At 44.1% G+C, this 18,670-nt stretch overlaps 1 protein-coding gene and 1 long non-coding RNA gene across 2 annotated transcripts in view; one reads left to right on the forward strand and one right to left on the reverse strand.

Moving 5' to 3' along the window:
* LOC137532508 (uncharacterized) overlaps positions 1-13,038 on the forward strand; it is a 30,150-nt gene extending 17,112 nt beyond the window's left edge. The window contains exon 3 of the long non-coding RNA XR_011023943.1: positions 12,934-13,038. This is a non-coding gene — a long non-coding RNA (uncharacterized lncRNA). The remainder of the gene's footprint in view (positions 1-12,933) is intronic.
* CHST13 (carbohydrate sulfotransferase 13) overlaps positions 1-18,670 on the reverse strand; it is an 841,732-nt gene that overhangs the window by 360,137 nt on the left and 462,925 nt on the right. The gene's annotated exons all lie outside the window — the stretch shown is intronic.

An 18,670-nucleotide genomic window follows, 5' to 3' on the forward strand; every position in this document is an offset into this window, starting at 1 on the left:
ATCACTAAAATCAAAATGTGGACAATGCAATATATATGTTATGTAAGTATTTATCTACTTATATATGTGGTTTTTTTTTCTGAGATAGTATGGCCAACAGCTCCTCTTCAAGACATAGTTCTGGACTATTTTGCTCACTGGGAGTATATAGACTGCAAAGAGTAATACTGATAGCACAGAACCTTGTGGGACTCCATAAGCAAGGAGCACTAAATTAGAGTAGTTTGTGCCCAAGCACACTTGCTGTGTCCTGCTAGACAGGAAAGATTGAAACTAGCTGAGAACAGCCCCCCTTAGGCTGCAGTATTTCTTCAATCATTGGATTAATATTCCATGATCCACGTATCAAAAGCTCCAGACAAGTTAAGAAGAATCAGAACCGAGCATTCACGCGCAGTGATGCTCAAATCCGATCCGGGAGACATCCGGATAGTTGCTATCCAGATATCTCCCAGTAAAGCTGTGGGAGGGGGGTTCATTCTTACCTAAATGACGTCTTCTTCGGTCTGTATGTGTCACCTCCCACGATGCGCTCCAAGAGCCGCATGCGCCGGTCACGTGACTACAAACACTTTCTCCTTCAACCCGGACAACTATCCGGTTGTCTCCAGGATCAGATTTGAGCATCCCTGTTCACGCGTGTCTCTTGCTATACGTAGAACATTCAGTACTCAGACTAGTGGCTTTTCAGTGCTGTGCCTTTCCTTGAAACTTGACTGAAATGTAATAAATATACAGGATCTTCTCATAAAATTAGCATATTGTGATAAAGTTCATTATTTTCTGTAATGTACTGATAAACATTAGACTTTCATATATTTTAGATTCATTACACACAACTGAAGTAGTTCAAGCCTTTTATTGTTTTTCTTATTGATGATTTTGGCATACAGCTCATGAAAACCCAAATTTCCTATCTCAAAAAATTAGCATATTTCATCCGACCAATAAAAGAAAAGTGTTTTTAAAACCAAAAAAGTCAACCTTCAAATAATTATGTGCAGAAGTACAGAGGCGCCCGAAGGTTAAAATAAATTCTGAAAGTATATTTTAAAAAGGGTGGTGCTGGATGAAACACCTCCCCAATGACAACAGATCGCACTGATTCGCATAAGGAAATCAGCTTTATTCTTACTCCACAACAATGTTTGCAACGCGTTTCACGGGTCTGATGCCCGCTTCCTCAGGCACATAAAAAGAAGCAGGGAGTAACTGAAAATAAAAATAAAAATAAAAACACACAATAAAAACACAAAATAAAAAAGAGCACGATAACCAACACAACAAAGGATAAAATCACAATAACAGCTGAAAAAATAATAAAACCATTGGTAGCAACAACCAAAAATGACAGACGAAAAATCGTCATAAAAATGACAATCACATTAGCCATAGCAATAGCCATAGAGGTACATGCATAGTCACTTTTCATAATCATAATCTTACATAAATTCGTTTCTATTATTCAAGTCCCTATACCTATCCATACACATATATATGCACATAGTCCCTCCTAAGGAGTGTTGTTCATTATCATAATTGAATAGTAAAAGTACTTCCACACTTCAGTACAGTAAATAAGTGATAAAAATACTCATACATATGTGAACATCAATATAAACACATGTACATATAGTAAGGGTACTCATTCGTATGTAGACAACCTATGCATATACACATACCTATACTAACCGTATTTGACTGGAGGGGACTTCTATTATTACCCTATATGAGGCATTGCCTCCTCAGGAGCATTCTATATACCTCCATACAAGTTTACCCCTTTTGGTCCCGCTATCCCCGGATGGTCATTTAATCTTGGGGGGAAGAGAGGTTCCTACCTTATCTTGTCAGGGAGCGGGTTTGGCACCTCTGTGACTTGTCACCGCCAAACCTCGCTCCTTAAATTCACTGTGTGGGTCCAGCTCCAAACGCTTGATCACTTCCGCCGGAGGTGATCAAAGCGCTCACGTCAGCGGAGCTTAGTGCCAGCCCTCCCCGGACATCTGCGCTCCACACAGGCTTGCGTTCCATCTCCGGCCTGAGTTCCGGAATCCGGAAGCGCTGAGTGGAACGCAAGTATACCGAACCTCTTGATAAGAGGATGGTGGCTTATTTGGGACATACGGACTTGCTTTTCCCCGTCATTGTACCAGGGGGGATGGTTGGTTACATCCTTCATCTAATCCCATTGTCAATGTTTGTTGGGGGAAGATTATATGGGATACTAATGTGATCATAAAATTATAAAATTAATTTGATTTTAAAATTGGTGTACACTCCATGATATATACCATATGAACAATTTAAAAGCCTCAGGTACTGGTAGTAGCTTCGTTTATTTTATTATATTATATTTTCTTATTCCCTTAGTTTGTGTGGGGAAAATATATTACGCTGACATACTATATTTTTAGATGTGCTGGCGTACTACACCTCCAGAACCGTAACTATGCGATTTAAAATTGAAAACTTGGACAACCAAAAATTAGAATATCATTATATTATCATTTTACTATAATATTACCTCATTATATCATAATATCATTATTTTATCATTATCATTAAATTGAGTTATATTATTATTAGTGAACTCTAGGGGTGTGGACATACTGAGGAAGGGGGAGGAAATAATTACCCTCAGCACACCAATGACATCACATAACAAGAATAGAATTAGTGCAAATATAATATATCGCATTCTGTCATGGCCATGTGGGGGGGGGGGGGGGGGGAAGGGAAACCTTGGGGGAGGGGGGGGGGGGGGGGAGGGGGGAACGTGTGGTTGTCTCCGAGAGGACAACAGGACAAAACAGATCAAGAGTGGGAGAAAAACCCCTCATCTTGTTTTTTAAAAAAAGAGCGACCGTGGTACATTCCCTTATTCAGGGGATGATGCAGGGTATGATTTTAATAGGGTTTCTCTAGTGTTTCATTTAGCCCGTCTGGTACTAAGGTTTTCAAGGTCTGGATCCAGAAAATTTCTTTATTTTTAAGAAGGTTGGTTGCATCTCGTCTCGTTGGGTCAATTGATTCTATGGCTTTGAAGGACACACCTGCTGGATCACTATTATGATTATATAAGAAATGTCTGGATAGACCATGTGTCAATAATCCTTTGATTATGTTTCTTTTGTGTTGGCCTATCCGCTCTCTCCATAATTGTGTCGTGCGGCCCACATATTGTTTGCCACATGGGCAGGATGCTACATAAATTATGAATTTAGATTCACAACTAATATGTTCGATTATGGGGTACTTCACTTTGTTAGTGTGTGAGATGACATGGTCCGTTTCGATCAAAAATGTACACGCCAGACATCGCTTCTTCTGGCATCTATAAATGCCCCCTGGTTTTATGGGACAGTTTCCACCAGTATTGTTTCTTAGTTTGCTGGGGGCTAATATACCTTTTAGGTTGGGGGCCCTCCTAAAGGTCACCATAGGATCTTTTGGAATGTTTTCTCTCAAGAAGGGGTCCTGTCTTAAAATATCCCACCTGTTATTTAGGATACTTTTAATGTTTTTATGTTGTATGCTATACTTTGTGATGAACCTCACTGTATTATTATTATCACCTTCCTGATGCGTAGGTTGTGTCTGGTTGGTTGTCCTTTGTTTGGTGTTTGAGGATCTCGCTTTGGATTTTGCGTCATTAATCAAAGTTTTGGGATATTTGCGTTCCCTAAATTTGTCCGTGAGTATCCTGGATTGGCTGTCATAGTCTTTTATATCAGTACAATTTCTATAGATGCGCTTGAATTGATTGTAAGGTGTATTTAGGGTCCACGGTTTATAATGAAAACTTTCAAGATAAGGTAGGAACCTCTCTTCCCCCCAAGATTAAATGACCATCCGGGGATAGCGGGACCAAAAGGGGTAAACTTGTATGGAGGTATATAGAATGCTCCTGAGGAGGCAATGCCTCATATAGGGTAATAATAGAAGTCCCCTCCAGTCAAATACGGTTAGTATAGGTATGTGTATATGCATAGGTTGTCTACATACGAATGAGTACCCTTACTATATGTACATGTGTTTATATTGATGTTCACATATGTATGAGTATTTTTATCACTTATTTACTGTACTGAAGTGTGGAAGTACTTTTACTATTCAATTATGATAATGAACAACACTCCTTAGGAGGGACTATGTGCATATATATGTGTATGGATAGGTATAGGGACTTGAATAATAGAAACGAATTTATGTAAGATTATGATTATGAAAAGTGACTATGCATGTACCTCTATGGCTATTGCTATGGCTAATGTGATTGTCATTTTTATGACGATTTTTCGTCTGTCATTTTTGGTTGTTGCTACCAATGGTTTTATTATTTTTTCAGCTGTTATTGTGATTTTATCCTTTGTTGTGTTGGTTATCGTGCTCTTTTTTATTTTGTGTTTTTATTGTGTGTTTTTATTTTTATTTTTATTTTCAGTTACTCCCTGCTTCTTTTTATGTGCCTGAGGAAGCGGGCATCAGACCCGTGAAACGCGTTGCAAACATTGTTGTGGAGTAAGAATAAAGCTGATTTCCTTATGCGAATCAGTGCGATCTGTTGTCATTGGGGAGGTGTTTCATCCAGCACCACCCTTTTTAAAATATACTTTCAGAATTTATTTTAACCTTCGGGCGCCTCTGTACTTCTGCACAACTATTGTATCCACCAGTTGGATGGGTGTGAGCACCTTCTTTCTATAGAGAGCGACCTTTTAACCTGAGCGGAGACAGGTTCAAAATCCCCGCCTGCTACATCAGTGGTTGCCTAATTCGGCAACCCACACTTGTGAGTATAATTCCCTTCCTTTATTTGCCCAAATAACAACAACAGTAACACACTATTGGGGCTCTCGTTTTTGTCCATTTGTTTTTCAAATAATTATGCTCAGTTATGCACTCACTACTTGGTCGGGAATGCTTTTGCAGAAATGACTGCTTCAATGCGGCGTGGCATGGAGGCAATCAGCCTGTGGCACTGCTCAGGTGTTATGGAGGCCCAGGATGCTTCAATAGCGGCCTTAAGCTCATCCAGAGTGTTGGGTCTTGCATCTCTCAACTTTCTCTTCACAATATCCCACAGATTCTCTATGGGGTTCAGGTCAGGAGAGTTGGCAGGCCAATTGAGCACAGTAATACCATGGTCAGTAAACCATTTACCTGTGGTTTTGGCACTGTGAGCAGGTGCCAGGTCGTGCTGAAAAATTAAATCTTCATCTCCATAAAGTTTTTCAGCAGATGGAAGCATGAACCCACTTTTGAACCAGAAACAGCGGCAGAAGCGCCTGACCTGGGCTACAGAGAAGCAGCACTGGACTGTTGCTCAGTGGTCCAAAGTTATTTTTTCGGATGAAAGCAACTTTTACATGTCATTCGGAAATCAAGGTGCCAGAGTCTGGAGGAAGACTGGGAAGAGGGAAATGCCAAAATGCCTGAAGTCTAGTGTCAAGTACCCACAGTCAGTGATAGTCTGGGGTGCCATGACAGCTGCTGGTGTTGGTCCACTGTGTTTTAGCAAGGGCAGGGTCAATGCAGCTAGCTATTAGGAGATTTTGGAGCAATTCATGCTTCTATCTGCTGAAAAGCTTTATGGAGATGATTTCATTTTTCAGCACGACCTGGCACCTGCTCACAGTGCCAAAACCACAGGTAAATGGTTTACTGACCATGGTATTACTGTGCTCAATTGGCCTGCCAACTCTCCTGACCTGAACCCCATAGAGAATCTGTGGGATATTGTGAAGAGAAAGTTGAGAGATGCAAGACCCAACACTCTGGATGAGCTTAAGGCCGCTATTGAAGCATCCTGGGCCTCCATAACATCTGAGCAGTGCCATAGGCTGATTGCCTCCATGCCACGCCGCATTGAAGCAGTCATTTCTGCAAAAGAATTCCAGACCAAGTAGTGAGTGCATAACTGAACATAATTATTTGAAGGTTGACTTTTTTGTTTTAAAAACACTTTTCTTTTATTGGTCGGATGAAAAATGCTAATTTTTTGAGATAGGAAATTTGGGTTTTCATGAGCTGTATGCCAAAATCATCAATAAGAAAAACAATAAAAGGCTTGAACTACTTCAGTTGTGAGTAATGAATCTAAAATATATGAAAGTTTAATGTTTATCAGTACATTACAGAAAATAATGAACTTTATCACAATATGCTAATTTTATGAGAAGAACCTGTATTGTTATCTGTAAGCCTGGCTTCTTGCTGGTTGGCTAGTACCTTCTCGCTAACTTTTGACAGGAATGGTAAGTTGGCCACAGAATCAGAATTTAGTGATGGTTTCTTCAAGAGGGGTTTTATGATTGCTTTTGTAAAGTGCCTATGGGTATAGCCCACTTTGCAAGGAGCACTGAGTTATTTTGTGTAGTGCTGGTCTGATCAGCTCCGAGCACTGCATTAGAGGACCAGTTGGGCTGGGATCCAGGTCACAGGTAGTAGGAAGGAAACTTTGGATGAGAACACCAATATCTTTCTCACCCAGAGTGTCAAATACTTGCCAAGGTCATACGGCAATAGGCACATGCAAAGTCTGAGGGTCCATTGAGGTTGTTGGTATAATATATGCATGGATGGCAGACACTTTGTTAGTGAAAAAAGCAGAGAATTCTTAACATTTTTCCCTGGAGAATGTGGCTAGGGATTTTAGGCGAGTGTTTCCACATTTTAAACGAGTTAAACTGCTCTGTTCTTGACCATAAATCAGGCCCGTTTCTAGGGCCGTGCGGCCACCCTGAGCGCTGTAGGAGTGGGGGCGCTGTAATGGAGGGGGGAGTCAGCCGCGTGGATGGCAGCCTGACCTCTCCCTCCCTTCCAATCCGCGGGCCGCCTTCCGTGCTCCCCCCTCCGATTCTGACTGCAGAGTGAGCGCAGGGAAGCATTATGGCCAGCATCTTTGTATACTGTAGATATTTTTTCAGAAAGTGTCTTTAAAAGAATAAAGGCACTGCTAAGAATCTCCCATGAAGTGTTGGACTAGTCTAAAACCTTTGGTTCTGTCAGATTTCAACTAGCTACTGTAAGTGACAGCGAAATAGGAGAAAAGCAGGGCCGGATTTACCACAAGGCACTGTAAGCACGTGCCTACAGGCGCCTGATGATGGAAAGGAGGGTCACTCCTCTCCCCTAACGCCTCCCTCCCTCCCTCCTTCCCTATGCAGAGTCCTGAGCAGAGTATAAATGAGAGGTTACTCATCCAGCTCTCAGCATTCCAGTAATGAGATCTCCCTTCAGTTTGGGGCACTACTGGCTACTTAATACTGAGGGTACCTTTGGCTACCTAATGCTAAATGGCACCTGTAGCTACCTATGACAGGCAAGGAAAGTAAGGGAGGAATGACAGCTTGGCCAGCGGTGCAGTACATTGACGGTTTGTAGGTTCATGGAGGGTGAAGTCTGGGGTGCCAGGACATCTCTGCCTATAGGCTCCTGGGATGTAAATCCGGACCTGGAGAAAAGTAATTTATGACTTATTTTACTCTGGAAGAAATGTACTTCTTATATATTGTCACGATCTCTCCTGTAGCATGTTCTGTCGGTTGCGGTGGGACTGCAACCAGGCAGTGTAACGATCGGTGTCAGCACACAGAGAGAATCTGATTATTGGTGATCTGCAGTATCACCAAGAATACAGATATATACCTGATAATTGATGATCTGCAGAATCACCAATAATACAAGTATAACTAACCTCTGGACACCTCTGTAGTGTGAGTGTTTGGTGCAACAGTAATGACTTTGAGTAAGACCACCCGAGCAGTAGGTGGTCCTTGGCCGTATGAGAAATATCTCCCTCTGGAAAGTGTGAAGACCTTCCACCAGCCTGAGACTTCCAAAGGGGTGGAGCCCCAGGCTGAATAGCACGAAGGCCTTGTGGCTGAGTGACACCTAGAAGGTGGGCGTCATAAGCAGGACTGGATACTAATCTCTCAATGGAGAGAGATAGCTCGCAAGGTCGGGCAGGCTGGGTCGGCAACACACGGGCAGATAAGGTACAGAGACAATAGGCTGATTCGGTATCCAGGGACAGGCAGGGTTGGCAACAGGTGATCAGATATGCGAAGGTACCGAATCAGAAAGCAGGAGGATTGTCAGGATGCAAAATAGGTCATAACATATATCAAACAATGTCTAGTCTTGGGTGTGAGGTCCGTGGTCTCAACACCCGGGAACTAGTCTGAAGTACAACACGATGGTAACACAGTATCCCTAGTCTTGGGTGTGAGGTCCGTGGTCTCAACACCCTGGAACTAGTCTGAGGTATAACACGATGGTAACACAGTTTTCCTAGTCTTGGGTGTGAGGTCCGTGGTCTCGACACCCTGGAACTAGTCTGAGGTATAACGCGATGGTAACACAGTTTCCCTAGTCTTGGGTGTGAGGTCCGTGGTCTCAACACCCTGGAACTAGTCTGAAATATAACACAATAGCAACACAGTTTCCCTAGTCTGGGGTGTGAGATCCGTGGTCTCAACACCCTGGAACTAGTCTGAAGTATACACAATAGTAATCTGGCTCAGTGTGAATTCCCAGGTCCTCCTGGTTCAAACACACTGTGGGATCTGACTAAGGTCTGAGTGCTTTCACGTAAGTGTTCGCAACGGCAGACAACTTGAGAATGATCAGTAGTAAGTATATATAGAGCGGCGCTCGTCAGCGCCACCCATCGCTGATCAACCAATAGCTGCCCGCACTGAGATGAGCTGACCAACCTGGTCAGCTGATCCCTCCTCGTTTGTCATAAAGGTTCTGCCTCTCAGCGCGCGCGCGCGTATTCCTCAATCTGTGTGCACTAACAGGCTCAGCCACATCAGATGCACACTGCCGCGTGCAAACCACCGAGCTGGACGCGGAACCAGTCGCCTCGCCGCTAGTCCGCGCGGCGGCTTTTCCGCAATCTCTTACAGGCAGTCTGACTTATCTGCTTGCATTCAGTTGCGCATTCGCAATAAGTCTCATTGTCATTTGCAGTCACTCTGCAGTTCAGAGCAGCTCAGGATGCTGTCATAACTCTTCCCTTTGCTTGCTGCAGTTGAACTGCAGCCAGATATCCTTGGATTTCCTACATGCATGTCGTTGCATAGTATTGCATGTATTTGTTATGAGGGTCTTTCAGCTGGCAGCTTGTGATCAAGCTGGGTCAGGATTGCATAATTATCATTCAGCTGTGTGGGAATTTGCATGCCTACATCTATTGGCTGATGTCGACATAAAAGTCTGCCTCCCATTTCAGACCCAGCCCGACATAGCGTTCAGCTGTCTGAGTTGTCGTTGGGTCTATGCTGTGATAGTTGTTATTGTAAAAATATATAATGCCTTGCTCTGTATTTTCATGTCTGCTCGACATTTGCTGACCTGTGGGGGTCAGTAAAGTCCTTCTGATCCTGATAGTTTGGATTCTGCCAGCACCACGTTGGTGACTGGTAGTATTCCTTCTAGCCTTGTTCTTGCCTTGTTCTTGAGGACGAACTATAGCAGCGGTTGCCATTAGTTACGCTCCTACCTGTTAGTCTTGTCTATCTCAGTGTGAATGTTGCTATCGCTGAAACAGCGACTAGATTGGCTGAGCATTCCGTCTGTCTGTCTTGTTAATTGTCATTACTTGTGCTTTAGCTTGTGAGCTATTTGAGAGCTACATTTCATATATTGCGCATCAGCACGATATATATGTACTCTAGTCAGTCAGTTTTGTATTATTGTAATATTGTATATTGTTTGTGTTCCGACCCTTGCCTGCCTCTTGACTACGAATTTGCCTAGCCCTTCTGTATTACTGCCATCTGATCTATCGTGTATGACTCAAGCCTGTTACCAACTACGTCTGTTGTGTATTGTATCACATTACATCTAGCCTGATAGGCGGCCCAGAGCTGCAGTTGCTCTGGGCAATCTTGTTCCCTTGTTCATAACTACTGTGTCCATCTGTGGAGCCTCTTCCATTACCCAGCTACATAGTCTGGAGCACACACGCTGACTCAGAGTATGCCTCCCCAGCATTACATATATATTGTACACTTTTACATCGCTATAGAGGTCCTTTAAATTGAATAACGGCCTCAGTACAATGCCTTTTTTTATACCAAGTCCTGTTAGTGACCTTTTGTTAATTAACCTAATCAGTTTGTGCACCAGGTGACTTTTTTTCCTTGCCTGTGCCCTAAGTTTTTTTTTTTTTTTTATATGTTGCTGGCAAATTTAAAATGAGCACATATTTTGCATAAAACAATGCGATTTCTCACTTTCAGCATTTGATTTGTTGTCTTTGTACTATTTTCAATTAAATATAGGGCTTAATTGATTTGCAGATCATCACACTTTGCTTTTATTTAAATTTTAAGCAATGGCCCAGCTCTTTCAGAAACAGGGCTGTAAATAAAAATGCAAACTGCAAACTACAAAAATGTCAAGGGAAATGTTTAAAATTTATTTCCACTCACTGTAAATGCATCCGCACAGCGGCCTCAACTGCTATTAAGCAAGCAAGCACTGAGATTTTGCTGATTGCCCGGATTTAGTTTGTAAATTCCAATACATCTATCCCATGCTGTGCACTATGCAAGCGTGTTCTGGAATCCCCAAATGTTGATGCAGGGGAATGAAGATTAGCACTGACAGACTAGATTGTCCACTTTGTAGGGGCAGGTGGGATAGGAGGACCCTAGCTTCTACATAATGGGTGCACACCAGTGCTCTCCAACCTTAGTAAATCTTATTGTGTATGTAATTGCTGTCAGGGCTGTGGAGTCGGAGTCGGAGTCGTGGAGTCGGAGTCGTGGAGTCGGGCAATTTTGGGTGCCTGGAGTCAGAGTCGGGAAAAAATGCACCAACTCCGACTCCGACTCCTAATGAATTTGTAACTGTAATTAAAATAGAAAATATGATAAAATGTTCTATTTCTCAGATAATAGTCATTAAAAATAATGTATATATACAGTATATATACAGTAATAGCTGTGCTTAGATGGAAATAATTCTGCATTGATGCTGATTTATGCAAATGTATGCACTCCCTTTGCTGATGAAATCAAATAATGTGATAGGTTATTAAAATTTGGTTTGGTGACTACAAATTAAAGGGTAACTGAGATGGATGAAAAGTAAAGTTTTATACATACCTGGGGCTTCCTCCAGCCCCCTTCAGGCTAATCAGTCCCTCGCTGTCCATCACCCGGATCTTCTGCTATGAGTCCTGGTAATTCAGCCAGTCAGCGCTGTCCGGCCGCATGCCGCTCCCACAGCCAGGAACATTCTGCACCTGCGCAATAGTGCTGCACAGGTGTAGTATGCTCCTGGCGGCGGAGTGTGTGCATGCGCACTACGCCTGACTGGCTCAAGTACCTGGACTCATAGCAGAAGATCCAGGTGGTGGAGGAGGACAACGAGGGACTGATTATCCTGAAGGCGTCTGGAGGAAGCCCCAGGTATGTATAAAACTTTAATTTCATCTGTCTCAGGTTTACTTTGTTACACAGTAGTACTATACTCTACATATGCACTCCCCACAGAGCTGCAGGGAATCCACTGAGAATGCTGTGCACATTGAACACAGAGGTGTTGTCTGTTTACAATCTCCTCATTCCCCTGCAGAGTACCTGCACATCATTCTTACATGTACCCACACTTACATTGCCTAGGGCCTGATAGATGTTCTTTGTTCCGGTTTGTATCTTTTACAAGTACTCTTACCAAGGACTAGTTTTAGTCTAAAGGGAATAAATATAGTAGTCTACATATCCTTCTCACTTCAGTTGTCTTGTAAAATTCCTAAGCGTTGGCAGTTAAGAGACGAATTTCATGTTACATACTTTTAATCAGCAAAATTGTAATATGCAAATTAGAGGAGTCGGAGTCGTGGAGTCGGAGTCGGTGGAATCCTAAACTGAGGAGTCGGAGTCGGAGTCGGTGGATTTTTGGACCGACTCCACAGCCCTGATTGCTGTGTGATCTGGGATTGTTATTTTTGGATATCGGCTACTATATCCTGTGCACTTGTGAGGATGTGTGCAGGTAATGTTCGCAGTATGCGCAAATGTAATAATAATAGTAACTAAATAATAATTAATAATAAATAAGTAAATAATAGTAAAATGTAATAATAATAGTAAGCATACACAGCAGTTTAGGCACCAAATATCCTTGGCTACCTAAAGTGGATCTCTGGTGGCCAATAAAAAAAGCATACGCTTTCCTGGGTCCTTCTTGCCCCCACCTGTGCCACGCATGGACCCTTTGAAAATGTCCAACAAGAGCTTGTCCAAAATGTTCTTGTAGCCGCGCTTTCTATTGTGTATGAGCCCAGCTATACTGTACCTGTGCAAATACCGCCAAACTTGCATAGGCACAGGGCGTCTGCACTGTGACTGTAGAGGAGCGCTGGCACTGCTGCAGAGGCCTTGCAGGCAACGGCGGTGGTCTCCAGGAGGACATGAGGATCAGAGGCTTCCCTTTTCATAGGTAACTATCTCACTTTTTCATAATTATGCACCTCGTGTTCACTTGAAGAATTCAGTTGACAGCTGCCCAGTGCTGTTATTTTTGAGTAGCTAGGTGCTAGTTTCAGTGATCTTGTGACCACCAATTCGGCTGAATATGAATTGACTTCTGTTGCCGATATCTGCCTGATTTTCGACTCTGCCTGTTTGCCGCCTTTCCGAATTCAGCTTGTTTTCTGAATCAGCCTGTCTGCCATTTGCTCTTAATACCCAGCCTGTTTACTTGGTACGATCCACTCTTGTTCCCTCTCACAGCAGACTTAGTTGTTCTCTCTGCCTCCAGTGAGGGAATCTCAGTGGTTGCGACCTTGTGGCTACCAGACAACAAAGTTGTCCTTTATAATACATCAAACACTTCAAAACATGGTGTTTATTGGAGCCAACACAGTTATTGCTGTTTAAATAGGTATCATCTTGATTCTTGTTATAGTGTTCGTGAAGAAATAACCTGAGCGATGAAATAACCTGCTTCATCGGGAGTGAAGAGATAGCAAGGAATACCCAGCGGAGAGAGAAGAGACCGGAACCGTGCCTCGGACAGGTAAGAGTAGCTTTAAAACTTGTTGCAAAATTGAACTCTGCTAGGGATGCCGTCCTCACCTCAAATTTTTGACCGATTTGGGTCGGGATTTTTTGTTGCATTGATTTTCAGCAGATTTCATCAACTGATTGAATTGGCCCAATATCGATGCAAAATAATCAATAAATGCAGGGCCAACACTACCATAGGGGCAAAGGGGGCAATTGCTCCAGGGCCAAGGGCGTAGCAATAGCTATAGCAGCTGGTATGGGGCCTTGGAATAGAGGGGGCCTAGGTGGTACTTGATGTATTCACCAATTTTCTTGTGTTCATATTCATAGGGTAGAGGCAAATGGCATTTCTCAAGAATGCCTACATCTTATATCCCCAACCACTGCTTTTGGCTACCTATGCTGTTGGGGGGACTTTGCTGGGGTCTACCTAAGGGGTTCCTCTGGCTACCCTTACTGAAGGAAGAGCTACTTAAAGGGATACTGTAGGGGGTCGGGGGAAAATGAGCTGAACTTACCCGGGGCTTCTAATGGTCCCCCGCAGACATCCTGTGTTGGCGCAGCCACTCACCGATGCTCCGGCCCCGCCTCCAGTTCACTTCTGGAATTTCTGACTTTAAAGTCAGAAAACCACTGCGCCTGCACGCCGTGTCCTCGCTCCCGCTGATGTCACCAGGAGTGTACTGCGCAGACACAGATCATACTGGGCCTGCGCTGTGCGCTCTTGATGACATCAGCGGGATCGAGGACACGGCAACGAAGGCGCAGTGGTTTTCTGACTTTAAAGTCTGAAATTCCAGAAGTGAACCGGAGGCGGCGCCGGAGCATCAGTGAGTGGCTGCGCCAACACAGGATGTCTGTGGGGGACCGTTGGAAGCCCCGGGTAAGTTCAACTCATTTTCCCCTGACCCCCCTACAGTATCCCTTTAATGCTAGGAGGCCCTCTAATTACCTAAAATTGGTGTGTGGAGGGAAGAGGCACAAAGGAGCCTTGTTATTTTTGGGAAGTGGGCCCCAAACAAAACTTTGCTATGGGCCTCATGAGTTCTAGCTACGCCCCTGCCCAGGGCCCCAGCATCCATAGGGGCCCCCAAGTGTTACAATCACACCACTAAATTTTGTGGCAGAGGCAACTCCCCCCAGGTGCTCAATCCTCCCCTCGCAGAGTTATGGAGGCTGTGGGGACAGTGACACACTTACCTGGTTCATGGAGCCCCCAGGAAACTTTTGTACTTTTGACCCGGCCCCATTGTAGCTAGAGCCGCCCCTGAATAAGTGTATGGCCACCTTTAGCGTGTCATTATTCTTATATCCCCAGGCGTTAGTACAGTATATCATTCCTCAGGGGACTAGCATGCCACTGTTTCTGCATTTTTGGACCCACAAGTGTTAGTTTGTCACAGTTCTGAGATCCCCCAGTCTCAGTCTGTCACCATTCTCCAATCCCCAAGTGTCACATCTCCGGCACACTGACATCCATTGTCAGATTTTTGGATGAACTGCAAAGCCATTTTAGGAAACAGTTTGCTAATTACCTCTCTGGCATCCAAACCAGCAATTTCTGCATTTTAAGACCTATCAATTAGAATTAGTTTTTACGCCGTTCGCAGTTCGCAATCCAAATGACAATAACGTAACACGTTAATAAAACAAGTCTAAATATTTTAATTATTAACATGAAAGCCTTCTGTGTTTCTACGGCAACCGTAACATTTGAAAATGTCTCCTTTCCCTGGGGAGAGAAATGTTTGCAGATATTACAATCCGCAAGCAAAGCTTTATTTTATTTTGCTTAATGGTTTTAAATCGCTACATATACTTTCCTTAGGGAATAAAATCATAGATACACTACAAAACGACAATAGTTAAAAAGCAATTTTTTTCTTTAGGAAATCTTTTCAGTTTTTGGAATGCAACCAAAATTCCAAAAGCGGAATCAAGACGGTAATTTCTTGGCTAATCTTAATCTTTGTTCATAGAGCTAATGTCCTGCAGCATTTTAGTGAAGGATGCTGCCCTCTTGTGGCTCTATAATGTAATACACTGCTTCTAACGGTAGCTGGTCGAAAAACAGAAGGGAGACACCCTGGGAGCTGGATCTGCCTGGTGTATTATGACAATGGTGTAGGTTTGCAAGCGTCCAGGAGCTCCAAACAATGCTCAAAACCAAACGATTGGTGTGCCCAGGTCCTCACCCCGGTACCTAGGGGGTCACAGCAACTTGTAATCCACGAAGGACCGGCACCACACAAGGTAAGTATAGCTCTTTAGGATTTTATTAATGCAGGCATGACAACAACAACAAACAGTTGTTTCGGCCTCCTCTGGCCTTTCTCAAGTTGTAAAATGGTCATATACAGCATCACATATCAAACGCACACATTTATAAAAGAGACCCACCCCTCAGGTGAAGCCCCTGGCCAATCATAGGAGGCAAACAATGGAGGACCTGATGGGAGACTGTAACGTCCGCAAGAGGACCAACAGAAACTGCACATTTCAAAAGGAAAAGCTCACCAATCAGGTATGCAGGAGGAGACCCCGCTGTCAGCAGCCAGTGCGAGGGCAAACGAGCGCGTCATAGCCTCAAAGTCATGTGAGAGTGTAAAACCACAAAGTGCCAATACTATACTACAAAATTAAACATATACAGAAATGCACCGTCAAGTCACCACCATCCTAAATACAGAATCCCAATTCTAGCTCGCGATTGAGCCCTGCCCTGCCCATAGCATCCATACGTCTGATCCAGCCCGCCTCTCTGCGTAGAAGTTCCTTGGTTCTGTCCCCTCCCCTCCATTTCTGTATATGTTTAATTTTGTAGTATAGTATTGGCACTTTGTGGTTTTAATTGATTTTGTTTTTACTTTTCAGACCAATTAAGGACGCATTTGGAGAGCAAGCGGAGTTCCCCTTTAACCACACAGCAGTATGGTGAGTGCTGCGGTCTGTGTCTGTATATGTTGACTATGTTGCTATGACAATATCCTGGCCGCTTTAGCACCACCTACTGCAGCGTTCCTCAACCGGGGTTCCGCGGAACCCTGGGGTTCCGTGAGAACCCCTCAGGGGTTCCGCGGCATTTTGGTACTTCTGCGGGACAAATTTGTCCCGCTTTCTCATTCCGTGGGACAAAATAGTCCCACTGATGCGACCGGCGGATTGATTCAATCCGTGCCGCATCACGCCGCTTTCTTATTGGGCAGTCTTCGCGCCCTTCACTGATGCGGAAGCAGTGAGCGTAGTGGACGCGCGGAAGACGAGCCTGAGCGAGAGAGGAGGCGGTGAAAGAGACGGCTGAGGAGACGCATCGAGGGCATTCACCCGGTGAGTATATTGGGCCTGTGCAGCATGCGCTTTTGTGGATGGCTGACTGGGGGCCTGTTACTTTCCCCACCCACACGCTTAGAAATAAGGGATGCAGAAGGTGCGACTTGCACAGAGGGGCCCCCAGATCCTTAGCTACGCCCCGAGTGTGTACTGTAGCCAGCCAGAAACCTGTACGAAAGGTGACAGCAAGCCTGGCGCCCCCACCCCTGGCTGCAGCTTTCAGTGTTACTGGGACAGTCCCGGCGCATGTAAAATTCAGATGACTGAATTCCTTCTACTACAAGTTACTCTGCTGACATGTTTCTGATTAGCAGACACAAACACAGAGGCCTCACAGAGCCGAGAGCCAGAGACAATGCCAGTCACTACGCTACGGAGAGACAGACAATGGGGGTCCCTGTTCCAGCCTGCACCTCCATGCCTGTTATATTGGGGGTCCCTGTTCCAACCTACATCTCTGCCTGTTATTTTGGTGGTCCCTGTTCCAGCCTGCACCTCTATGCCTGTTATATTGGGGGTCCCTGTTCCAGCCTGCACCTCTATGCCTGTTATATTGGGGGTCCCTGTTCCAACCTACATCTCTGCCTGTTATATTGGTGGTCCCTGTTCCAGCCTGCACCTCTATGCCTGTTATATTGGGGGTCCCTGTTCCAGCCTGCACCTCTATGCCTGTTATATTGGGGGTCCCTGTTCCAGCCTGCACCTCTATGCCTGTTATATTGGGGGTCCCTGTTCCAACCTACATCTCTGCCTGTTATTTTGGTGGTCCCTGTTCCAGCCTGCACCTCTATGCCTGTTATATTGGGGGTCCCTGTTCCAGCCTGCACCTCTATGCCTGTTATATTGGGGGTCCCTGTTCCAGCCTGCACCTCTATGCCTGTTATATTGGGGGTCCCTGTTCCAGCCTGCACCTCTATGCCTGTTATATTGGGGGTCCCTGTTCCAACCTACATCTCTGCCTGTTATATTGGTGGTCCCTGTTCCAGCCTGCACAATTTATATGTGGGGAGATTGCCACTTGTATACGGGGGTGATTAATGCACTTATTATGTGAGATAATTACTGCATTTGCTATGGTAGTAGATTGGAGCAATTTATATGTGCAGCAACCCCACATATAAAACGCTACATTCAACCCCCATAGCAAATGTACCAATTATCTCACAACATATTACATGGGGTAATTACTTCATTTCATATGGTTGATAATAGCTGCATGGAAGTAGATTTGTGCATTGCATATATGAGGGTGATTCCTGCGTTTCATGCAGGGATCATCTCTGGGTAGCCTGATGTCATTTCTAGTAAGTTAGGATGAAACATTAAGTGGATTTAGTGGACATCTTTGTTTATACTTCCACTATTTTCTTCTGTTTTATGTTTAGATTTTCTTGAAAATCTTGAAAAGGATGAGTGGGGGACCAATGTGGCGCTTTGTGAGGAAGAGGTGTGAGATGGAGGAAGGTGACAGTAGGCCTGGGCCTAGTACAGAAAGCACTGATCAGGCTTCTGATGATGAAGCAGCAGTACACTGTGAAAACAAGGACAGCAAAAAAGTCCGTCTTTATAATGAAAGCTACCTATCACTAGGATTTACTTGGATTGGTGATCCAACCTGCCCTGTTCCATGGTGCATAGTCTGTGGCAAAAAACTTGCCAATGCTGCAATGGTTCCAGCAAAACTGAAGAGGCACTTTACTACCCATCATAGCCATTTGACAAGCAAAACTACAGCATATTTTAAACGGCTATTGCAGTCTCAAAGCAAGCAGAGTCAAGCCTTTGTTAAGAAAGTCACAGTGAGTGAAAAGGCGCAGGAAGCAAGTTACTTGGTGGCAGAGCTTCTTGCCCAGAAAAGAAAAAGTCACACCATTGCAGAGAATGTCATTATGCCAGCATGTAAAATTATAGTGAGCAAAATGCTTGGTGAAGATGCTGCACGAGAAATTGAAAAGGTTCCACTGTCAGACAGCACGATAAGTCGGCGCATCGATGACATGTCACGTGATGCTGAGGAAGTGCTGTCTAGTCAGCTGAAAACTAGCAGCTTTGCTATGCAGGTGGATGAATCCACAGATATCACCAGTAAGTGCCATATTATGTCATTTGTAAGGTTTGTAAATGATGGAGAAATTCAAGAAAACTTTTTCTGCTGCAAAGAGCTGCCTGAAACGAGTAAAGGCCAAGATATATTTAATATTTTAACTTCTTATCTAGAAGAAAAAGGTCTGTCTTGGACAAACTGTGTTGGAATATGTACAGACGGCGCACCATCAATGGTTGGCTCAATGAGAGGGTTTGCTTCA

Source organism: Hyperolius riggenbachi, chromosome 9, assembly GCF_040937935.1.
Source record: "Hyperolius riggenbachi isolate aHypRig1 chromosome 9, aHypRig1.pri, whole genome shotgun sequence".
Taxonomy (NCBI): Eukaryota; Metazoa; Chordata; class Amphibia; order Anura; family Hyperoliidae; genus Hyperolius; species Hyperolius riggenbachi.